The sequence below is a fragment of the Dasypus novemcinctus genome, chromosome 15 (assembly GCF_030445035.2).
Source record: "Dasypus novemcinctus isolate mDasNov1 chromosome 15, mDasNov1.1.hap2, whole genome shotgun sequence".
Classification (NCBI taxonomy): Eukaryota; Metazoa; Chordata; class Mammalia; order Cingulata; family Dasypodidae; genus Dasypus; species Dasypus novemcinctus.
This window is the reverse complement of record NC_080687.1, coordinates 108,587,648-108,595,924: the sequence shown is the minus strand read 5'-3', so window position 1 is coordinate 108,595,924 and position 8,277 is coordinate 108,587,648. Positions and strand designations below refer to the sequence as shown.

Below are 8,277 nucleotides of genomic sequence, written 5' to 3'. Positions count from 1 at the left end.
TGGCTCTTAAGTAGAATAAACTTTATAAAAACAAGCTTTAAAAATAGTAAATCCTTAGAACAGTGATCTCTTTTTATTGGTCTGTTCCATTTCAGATCATAGAATACAGCCCAGTTTAGAGATAATGTAATGGTTGTTAAGCAGACTGACCAAGTCCCATAGTTCTTATGTGGTAAAAATGGGCACTCAAACTCAGATTGCTCTGATTCTGAAACTCAAGCTCTAATTTAATCTCTTCTACTGAATCTCATTGATAGCATCATGAATACAGTCAAATTATTTATTGAGTCACCATTCATTAAATGATGCTCCCTTAGTAATTCTCTCCTAAATGTTTCTTGTTAATCATGTCCCACTCAATCATAGTTTCTCAAGAATTTTTTTCAGTGCTGCCTTTACTTCCTTGTTCCTTAGGGTATAGATGAGTGGGTTAAGCATGGGGGTCACCACGGTATAGAAGAGGGAAAAACACTTTCCCTGGTCCTTGGCTCTGTTCTTGGCTGGCTGCAGATACATGAAGGTGATGGTTCCATAGAAGATGATGACCACCATCAGGTGAGAAGAGCAGTCCCAAACACTTTATGTCTTCCAATGGCTGACTTGGTCTTCAAAATTGCTTGAGCCATGTATCCACATGAGGTTAGGATGAGTGACAAAGGCACCACCAGGCATTATATGCTAGCCACAAAGCACTCAGGCTTGTTGAGTGTGGTGTCCACACATGCCAATGTGATGAGCACAGGGACCTCACAGAAGAAATGATCCACCTGGCAATGATCACAAAAGGGAAGCTGAAGGGTGAGTGTAGACTGAATCAATGTGATGGCCACCCTACTAAGCCATTATAGAGGCCAAGACATGGCAGAGCTGATGATGAATGACAAAAGCATAATGTTGAGGACAGCAAACTGTAGCATAGCAATCATTGGACATCACAGTCAGGAGAATACACTCAGTGGAGCACAGTGCAAGGGAGACATAGAGTTGAATCACACAGCCTCCAGATGTGGTGGACTTACCTGAACCCCACAGGTTGCTAGAAGCAGGGGAATGATAACTGCTGATGAAGAAGAGGTCCAGAAGGGAGAGATGGGAGGTGAAAAAGTACTTACGAGTGTGGAGTTTAGAGTCCAAGATGGACACCAAGATGATAGTAGTGTTGCCTAGAAGGGCCATAAGGTAACGGAACAAGATGTCTCCAAAGAGAACCAGCTCCAACTGAGGCTTGTCTGAAAAATCTATCAGAATGAATCCAAGGAGGGCAGTCTCATTGGTCCACTGCATTGCTCTCATTTTAAGTCCTGAAAGATCAAGTCATATAATGTATTAACCTCAGGGATTTTATGTCAAATCCATGACAGTTAAGACTTGGTGCGGGAAATCAAACTTTGGAAATAGGTGAAGAGAAAAGGCCAAAGTAGAGAACACCACTGTGTGATATCTTTGATTAATCCATGAGCACAATCTATTTGCCATAGGTTTTCCATCTACCTTGAGGACAAAACAAAAGGTCATAGTGATTATAAAGTTAGAATGTACAAAAGATTGAAGTCTTCCCCACATTTTCATGTGCATTAACTTTTTCAATGTAAAGGTAATGACATTTTGTAGAAACTATGTGAACTATAAATACCAGAGAAATATAGTGCATTAGGAAAATCTGCCAAATGGATAGGTAGATTAGGTAGACACAATGATGAAATACATCAGAGAGTTCATGATCACGTTTATGCATGCAATGTATTATGAGAATGCAGAGGAGTTTGAGTAACCTATGGAATGATATATTTGAGATTAGTTCTAGGGTGACCTGACAACCTACTCTTACAGAGATGCAGAGTTAAAAATCCAGGCCTAAAGAATTGCAATAAGTCTAGAAATGGAGGTGACACTATAGGTTGGCATAGAAAGAAAAAAAAAAAGTGAGTAGCTCACTAAGTTGAAGTAATTATAGTAAAAAAACTCTTAAAGTCAGAATCTAGCATATAGGTTACCAGGGGAGGAGGTGGGGATAGGAAATGGGAATTTAAAGCCTATAGGTACTGGGTTCCTATTTGAAATCATGGAAAGGTTTTGGGAATGGATGGTGTCGACGGTACTACAACACTGTGAGTGCAATTAACAACACTGAAATACATTACTGCATGTGATTAAAAGGGGAAATGTTAGATAGTATACATAGTAATAGAATAAATTTTTTAAAAATCCTTGGAACTACACTACACAGTGAATGCTATGTTACACAACGGACTCTAGTTAATAGAACAATTATAAAAATATGCTGTCATCAACTGTGACAAATGTTCCACATCAATGCAAGGTGTTGGTAGTAGAGGGGTAATAGGAACCCTGTATTTTGTGAATGGTTGTTTTGTAAACTCACAACTTCTCTAATAAAGGAAAAAAATTAAAAAGCAAGTAACTAAATTTGGAAGGGATTATTGCCTATATGGACTAAATCAAATAACAGGATATGGTAATTAAAGATAAGTTTGAGTCAATTTTTCAAAGACCTTAAATGTCATTAAACCTTATTTGGATATAATTGGGTAGAGAAGTAAGGTCTCTGTAAGAGGGATGTGGTTTTGTTTGAATTTTCTTTTTAAAGATATGCATCTGCACAGTGTAGTAAAATTTAAAACAGAAACCCCTCTAATCCAGAAACTCTGTTTAAAAAATAAGCGGATATTGTGTGCGCCCCAGTCGGCGAGCTGCAGGGCGGGGAAAGGCTCCCGAGCGCCGCTCGTCCCCCACGCCCAGCGCGATCCCTGCGCACACACAGCCGCTGCCTCCCTGCCCCGCTGCCGGGCCTCGGGCTGCCAAGGCGGCGGGGACTCTTCCGCTGTGCTGCCCTCTTGGGCTCCTTCCTCGCACTGGATTTCCTCTTTGATAACCCATCCCTCTTCTGTCTGGGCCATGGCAGCGAGCCCCGCGTGGGGAAGGGGTGAAGAGTGAGGAAGACTATGGTTCTTTGAAAAGGTGCCTTAGCTTTCTCCCTTTACCTCTCCTTTGAGCCTTCCTCCTAGAGACGGTGAACCAGAGTCAGGGCCGTACAGACAAGCAGGAGCCCCAGCCGGGGAGACCCTCCTCTGTGGAGGGGAGGGTTTTCCAGTGACAAATCATTAGCGAAGGGAATCGTCGCGGGGACAGGAGCCCAGCGGGAGCGGGAATCCCACAGCCTCTGTGGTGCCCGAGCCTGTGCCTCAGCTGAGCGGGTCTGTGGAGCTGCCTGCGTCTGTGGAGCTGCCCGTGTCTGTGGAGATGCCTGTCTCCAAGGGACAGTGCTTCAGTTGACTTTCCCGCAGCTTGTTCTACGAAAGACCCTAGCCCTGAGGTTTTGTCCAGTTCGAATAGGCAGAAAAGGCTCCCCCTGGGTAAACAGGAAGACTTCAAGGTTGACACTGTCTCTTCCACCAGAACCAGTGGGCTTTCTCAGGAGCAAAACGTGCTCTAGGAGAGTCAAAATCAAAGGAGGGGCCTCAACCGCCAAGTTCTGTGGAGAACGTTGACTGGCTACCGAGGACACTCTTGGGGAAGCTTCAAGAGTGCAACACCCTTGGGAGCCTCCTGGAAGTGTGTGATGACTATAATTTGAATGAGAAGGCTCCATATCCAGGAGCCTTCACTTCCATTTTAAATTTCTACTGAACACGAAACTCCATGTGATGGAAGAAATGTGGGCTCTCTCTTTTGGCCAAGAGCTTGATTACTGGGGAATTGATGAGATTTATTTAGAGTCCTGCTGTCAAGCCAGATATCATCAAAAGAAAGAGCAAATGAATAAAGAACTGAGGCATGAGCCCGAGGCAACGAGAGAGCAAGAGGGAGAAGAGTTTGATTATATGTACTGCCCTGAGAAAGGAAGAAACTGGGACTTGCTGGAAAAACCAAACTGATTAGTAACTGCAAAGCCATGAAATATAAAATGATTTGCAGTGTGGTTCTGATTTTGGAGTCAAAGAAAACTGTGATCTACTGATTGTCCACCTTGGACTTTCCAGTTTCCTTTGTCTAAAAGTTTGGAAGATCTTAGCCATCATGTCTATCCTATTCATTTTACACTTCATCATTATTTTATCACTCAACACATTACAGGAGCTGCAGGAAACAGATGAATTCAGACAACCAAATGACAACCCCCAGTTAGCACATGTGGAAGCTGTGTGTATTGCTTGATTCATGGGAGTACATTTTATTTTTCCTATCCTCATGCAATAAATGGAAGTTCTTTAAAGGCCCACTAAACATCACTGATTTGCTGTCTATCTTACCTTACTATGTCACCCATTTTCCTGATGGAATCCAACAAAAGCATGCTACAGTTCCAGAACATGAGGTGTGTTTCTCAGATCTTCTGATTCATGCATATCCTGAGAATCCTAAAACTCAAAAGACATCCAACAGGCATGCAGTATCTGGGTTTCACCCTCAGACAGAGTTACAAAGAATTGGACTCACTGATACTGTTTTTGGCAATGGGGATCATGATATTTTTCAGCCTGTCATCTTTTGCTGAGAAAGATGAAGATGCTACCAAATTCACCAGTATCCCCACATCATTTTGGTGGGCCACCATCACCATGACCATTATAGCCTATGGTGACATTTACCCTAAAACACTATGAGAAAATCAGGGGTGGCCTCTGCTGTATTGCTGGGATCCTGGTTATTGCCTTCCCCATCCCAATCATTGTAAACAAATTTTCTGAGTTTTACAGGAGCAGAAATGCCAGGATAAAGCAATTAAAAGGAGAGAGGCTCTGAAGCAGGGGAAGGGGAATGGAAACATCATTCTATGAACTTAAGGTATGACTTTGGTGGATGTATGGAGCTGAGAGATGTGGCTGTGGAGAAGGCAGGAGAGTTGGCCAATATGAAGGACACAGCCAATGATTATTAACTGTCTCCCAGCCTATAGAAGTGGGCTGGGAAGGCACTCTCCAAAACAAGTTTCTACAAGTCTTAGGAGAATAAGCACCAGAAAGTTAGCCAAAAAGAATCCCATGAGCAGCTGAACAACACTCCTTCCTTCAGCCACAGCACCTAAGTGACCAGAAACTGAAGATGCTATACAATGAAATCACCAAGGCATAGGCACCAAGGAACAATATGAGACCATCTGCATTTGAGGAAGAGATTGAGGTGGAAGAGGTTGCCTGCTCCCAGAGCAGCTGGCCTTGGTGCACACCAAGATCATGATGGACATGAAAAGTATTGACAGCATTGACAGCTTCACCAGCTGCACCACTGAATTCACTGAGACAGAATTTTCCCCTGCCACTGCCCTCTGCTTCCCACTTGCAGGGGAAGTTCCTCACTGGCATTATGTGGACAGAAGAGCACCATAGAGCCTAGGCACCCTGTTTCTAACACTTAGAGAGAAAGGGCTGGCTGTGTGGGATGCTGCCTTGGCACATCCTCCAATTGACATAGCTGTGAACCTGAATGCCCATGGTTCCCAGGGTGGCCCACAGTCCTCCGCAGTCTGGCATTGTCCCTGACAGCCCTAAGAGCATGCTGAAAGGCAACAACTCACTCAAGCCCAGATCTCTCAAAGTAAACTCTCAGGAAAGTAGATGCAGTGCACCACAGACCACCCCAGCACAGCCAGGCCACTGCCAGTCATCACAGCTGACTCTGCTCACCACCTCATAGCACATCAGCACCACCCTCTTGGAAGAAAACTCTCCCCAGGGAGATACACCTTTAATGGGCAGGGGGGGTTCTGACAACCATCAGGGACCTTCAAAAGGCTTACCCCCTCAGTTTCCCAAGCAAAGACAGTTTCTTTTCTCTTCAAGGGAGAGGAGGAGCTTCATTGAAGTAGAAACTGATGAAGACAATGACTCTTTTCTTTTTTCCACTCTAATCCATATTTTATTCTTCCATCCTAAGGACCCTGAGATGGTGATATCCACTCCACCTCTAAATTGAGAGGGGCCTTAGATCCCACATGGTTCCTGCTTGCAGCTGTAGTCCCTCTGGGTTCCCTGGTGAGGTGGTTGACTATCACCACCTCCCTGCTAGCTGACCTGGGTCCTATGAACTGGAGAGTAGGTGTTGCAACACTGCTGAGGTTCAGGGCCCAGCTGGCACATAGACAGTCCAAAGATTCAAGAATCCTGAGCATACACCAACCCCAGTGCCAACCACAGGTTCAGTAAAAGTGACAGAAGAGGCATGCATAGAGAGGTCATATCTGTGTCCAACTCCATCCACTCAGAAGCACAAATTCCAAAGTAGGGCCCACTGGCAAGCAACAAACTGCAGAGCCATCTGCCATGACCATAGGGCTTGGTTGTGTCCATAGCCCTAAGGAGCACCACTACCTGGGATTGTATCTACTTTGGTTGTCTCTGAGATCCTGCTGAGATGTGCATAAGCACAAGCCCTCTGATGACCTCCCAACTCATTTTTAATACTCTTAGCCATAGAAACTCATTTGTCTTTACCATTCCCCCTTTTTATTCAAGGTCTTTTTCTAGTTGCATCACCAGTTGGTGCTCAGCAGTAATCGCTCCACACCAGGAAGGCTCATCCCCAGGAATCATGTCCCTTGATGGGGGGAATGTAATGCTGAGTTTGGCTTAGAGAGTGGCCACATATGAGTAACATGGAGGCTCTCAGGAGGTAACTCTAAGGTAACCTGCAGCTCTAGGCCAAGTTGAAAATTCAAGCACACAGGCTCATAAACATAGTCATCAGTATCAAGGGCCCATCATTGGACCATCCTTCTTCTCTGTGCCCTTGCACTTGGGGGATTGTTGCTGCTCCACTGGAGAGTGTGACAAGGTTTTCCAGAATGGGAACTCAGCATTCCCTCAGTTGTCATGTGATACTCTACCCTCTATGTCAATACCCAACAGACATCTGAACAGATCTATGTAACCTATATGCATGCCCTGGAGAATTCCCTCCCACCTTAAGGGGAAGGGGAGAGAGGAATAGAATAGTTGGAAGATGGGGATTACTGGGGTGGGCAATGGAAGTGTTCCGAATGATCCTGCAATGATTGATACTGGCCATTTAAAATATCACCCAAATTTATAAAGGTGTACAGTCTACAATATAAACCATAATGTAAATCATATTGTAACCAAAAATTTATGAAAGTGTACAGTCTAAAATGTAAATGATAATGTAAACTATAATGGAACCATGTTTGGTAGCTATGTTTAAATATCTGTACATCAGTTGCAGCAAATATAACATCCACATGTAAAAAGATCATTCTGAGGAAGGGGGAAAGGGGTTTGATGTTTGGTATATGAGAGTTCCCTATATTTTATATGTGACTTTACAGTGACCTAAAACTTTTTTGAAGATATAATTTTAAAAAAGAGTTTGTAGACACTCAGGAAGGAATGGAAGAGATTGCCTTGCCACTGTACACACAGGGTAATACCTATTAGAGTGATGAAAGGCAAAACATCAAAAAAATTTTATATTTTTCATTTTTTAATGCCCCAATTTATTTTTTACTTTATTTTAGTTTTTCTAAATTTTTACATATTCTATGTCTAATCTTTAAGACTATCATTAATATTTCATTTTCTGATTAATTGAACTTGGAAATATTTTAGACTTCATTTTTGAAGGAGTTTTGGATCACAGAGGGGTTCAGCTATGGCAGGGGAGGAGCACTGATGTGGGGTGTCATTGACAATGACTATTTAGAGCTCCAAGGGATGAGGCAGGACCAGCAGGCAAACTCAGCCCAAATTGCTTTGCAATTTATCAGCCTAGTAATGGAAGAGACCCTTTAAGATAAGACGTTTCTGTTGGCTCTTCCTCCCCTGGACACAGATCACAACTGCAGGCAAGACATTCACCATGCTGTGGGTGAGTAAAAAAGGACAATAGTCAAGAAGGGCACAAGATGGAAAACCAATTGTTTGCCCCAGAGACTCATTCCAACCCAGCAGAGAGAAATTATTTTCCTACATGTGAAACTAGCATTGACTAGTTATAAAAGCAATAAAATAGAAAAACAAAACAAAACTCTTGTTCCTTAAAAAACACAGTTAACCATGTCTGTGGACTAACCCACCCCACCTAGCCCCCAAAAAGTGCATAAAATGTTACTTTTGAGGGGTGCAGTGATGCTCAGAGATGTACTTACCAGGTGCAATGGATGTGTTATGATGATGGGAGAGAGTGTTGCTGTGGGGGGAGTGGGGGGTGGAGGCGGGGGGGTTGAATGGGACCTCATATTTTTTGAATATAATTTTTAAAAAATAAATAAATAATAAATAAATGTTACTTTTGAATGGCATG

At 43.3% G+C, this 8,277-nt stretch overlaps 2 pseudogenes; one reads left to right on the top strand and one right to left on the bottom strand.

The window, feature by feature from the left end:
* Positions 1–360: 360 nt before the first annotated feature.
* LOC139436516 (olfactory receptor 2G2-like) lies at positions 361–1,293 on the bottom strand (annotated as a pseudogene).
* Positions 1,294–1,693: 400 nt separating this feature from the next.
* LOC101413860 (potassium voltage-gated channel subfamily B member 2-like) lies at positions 1,694–7,966 on the top strand (annotated as a pseudogene).
* Positions 7,967–8,277: the final 311 nt, after the last annotated feature.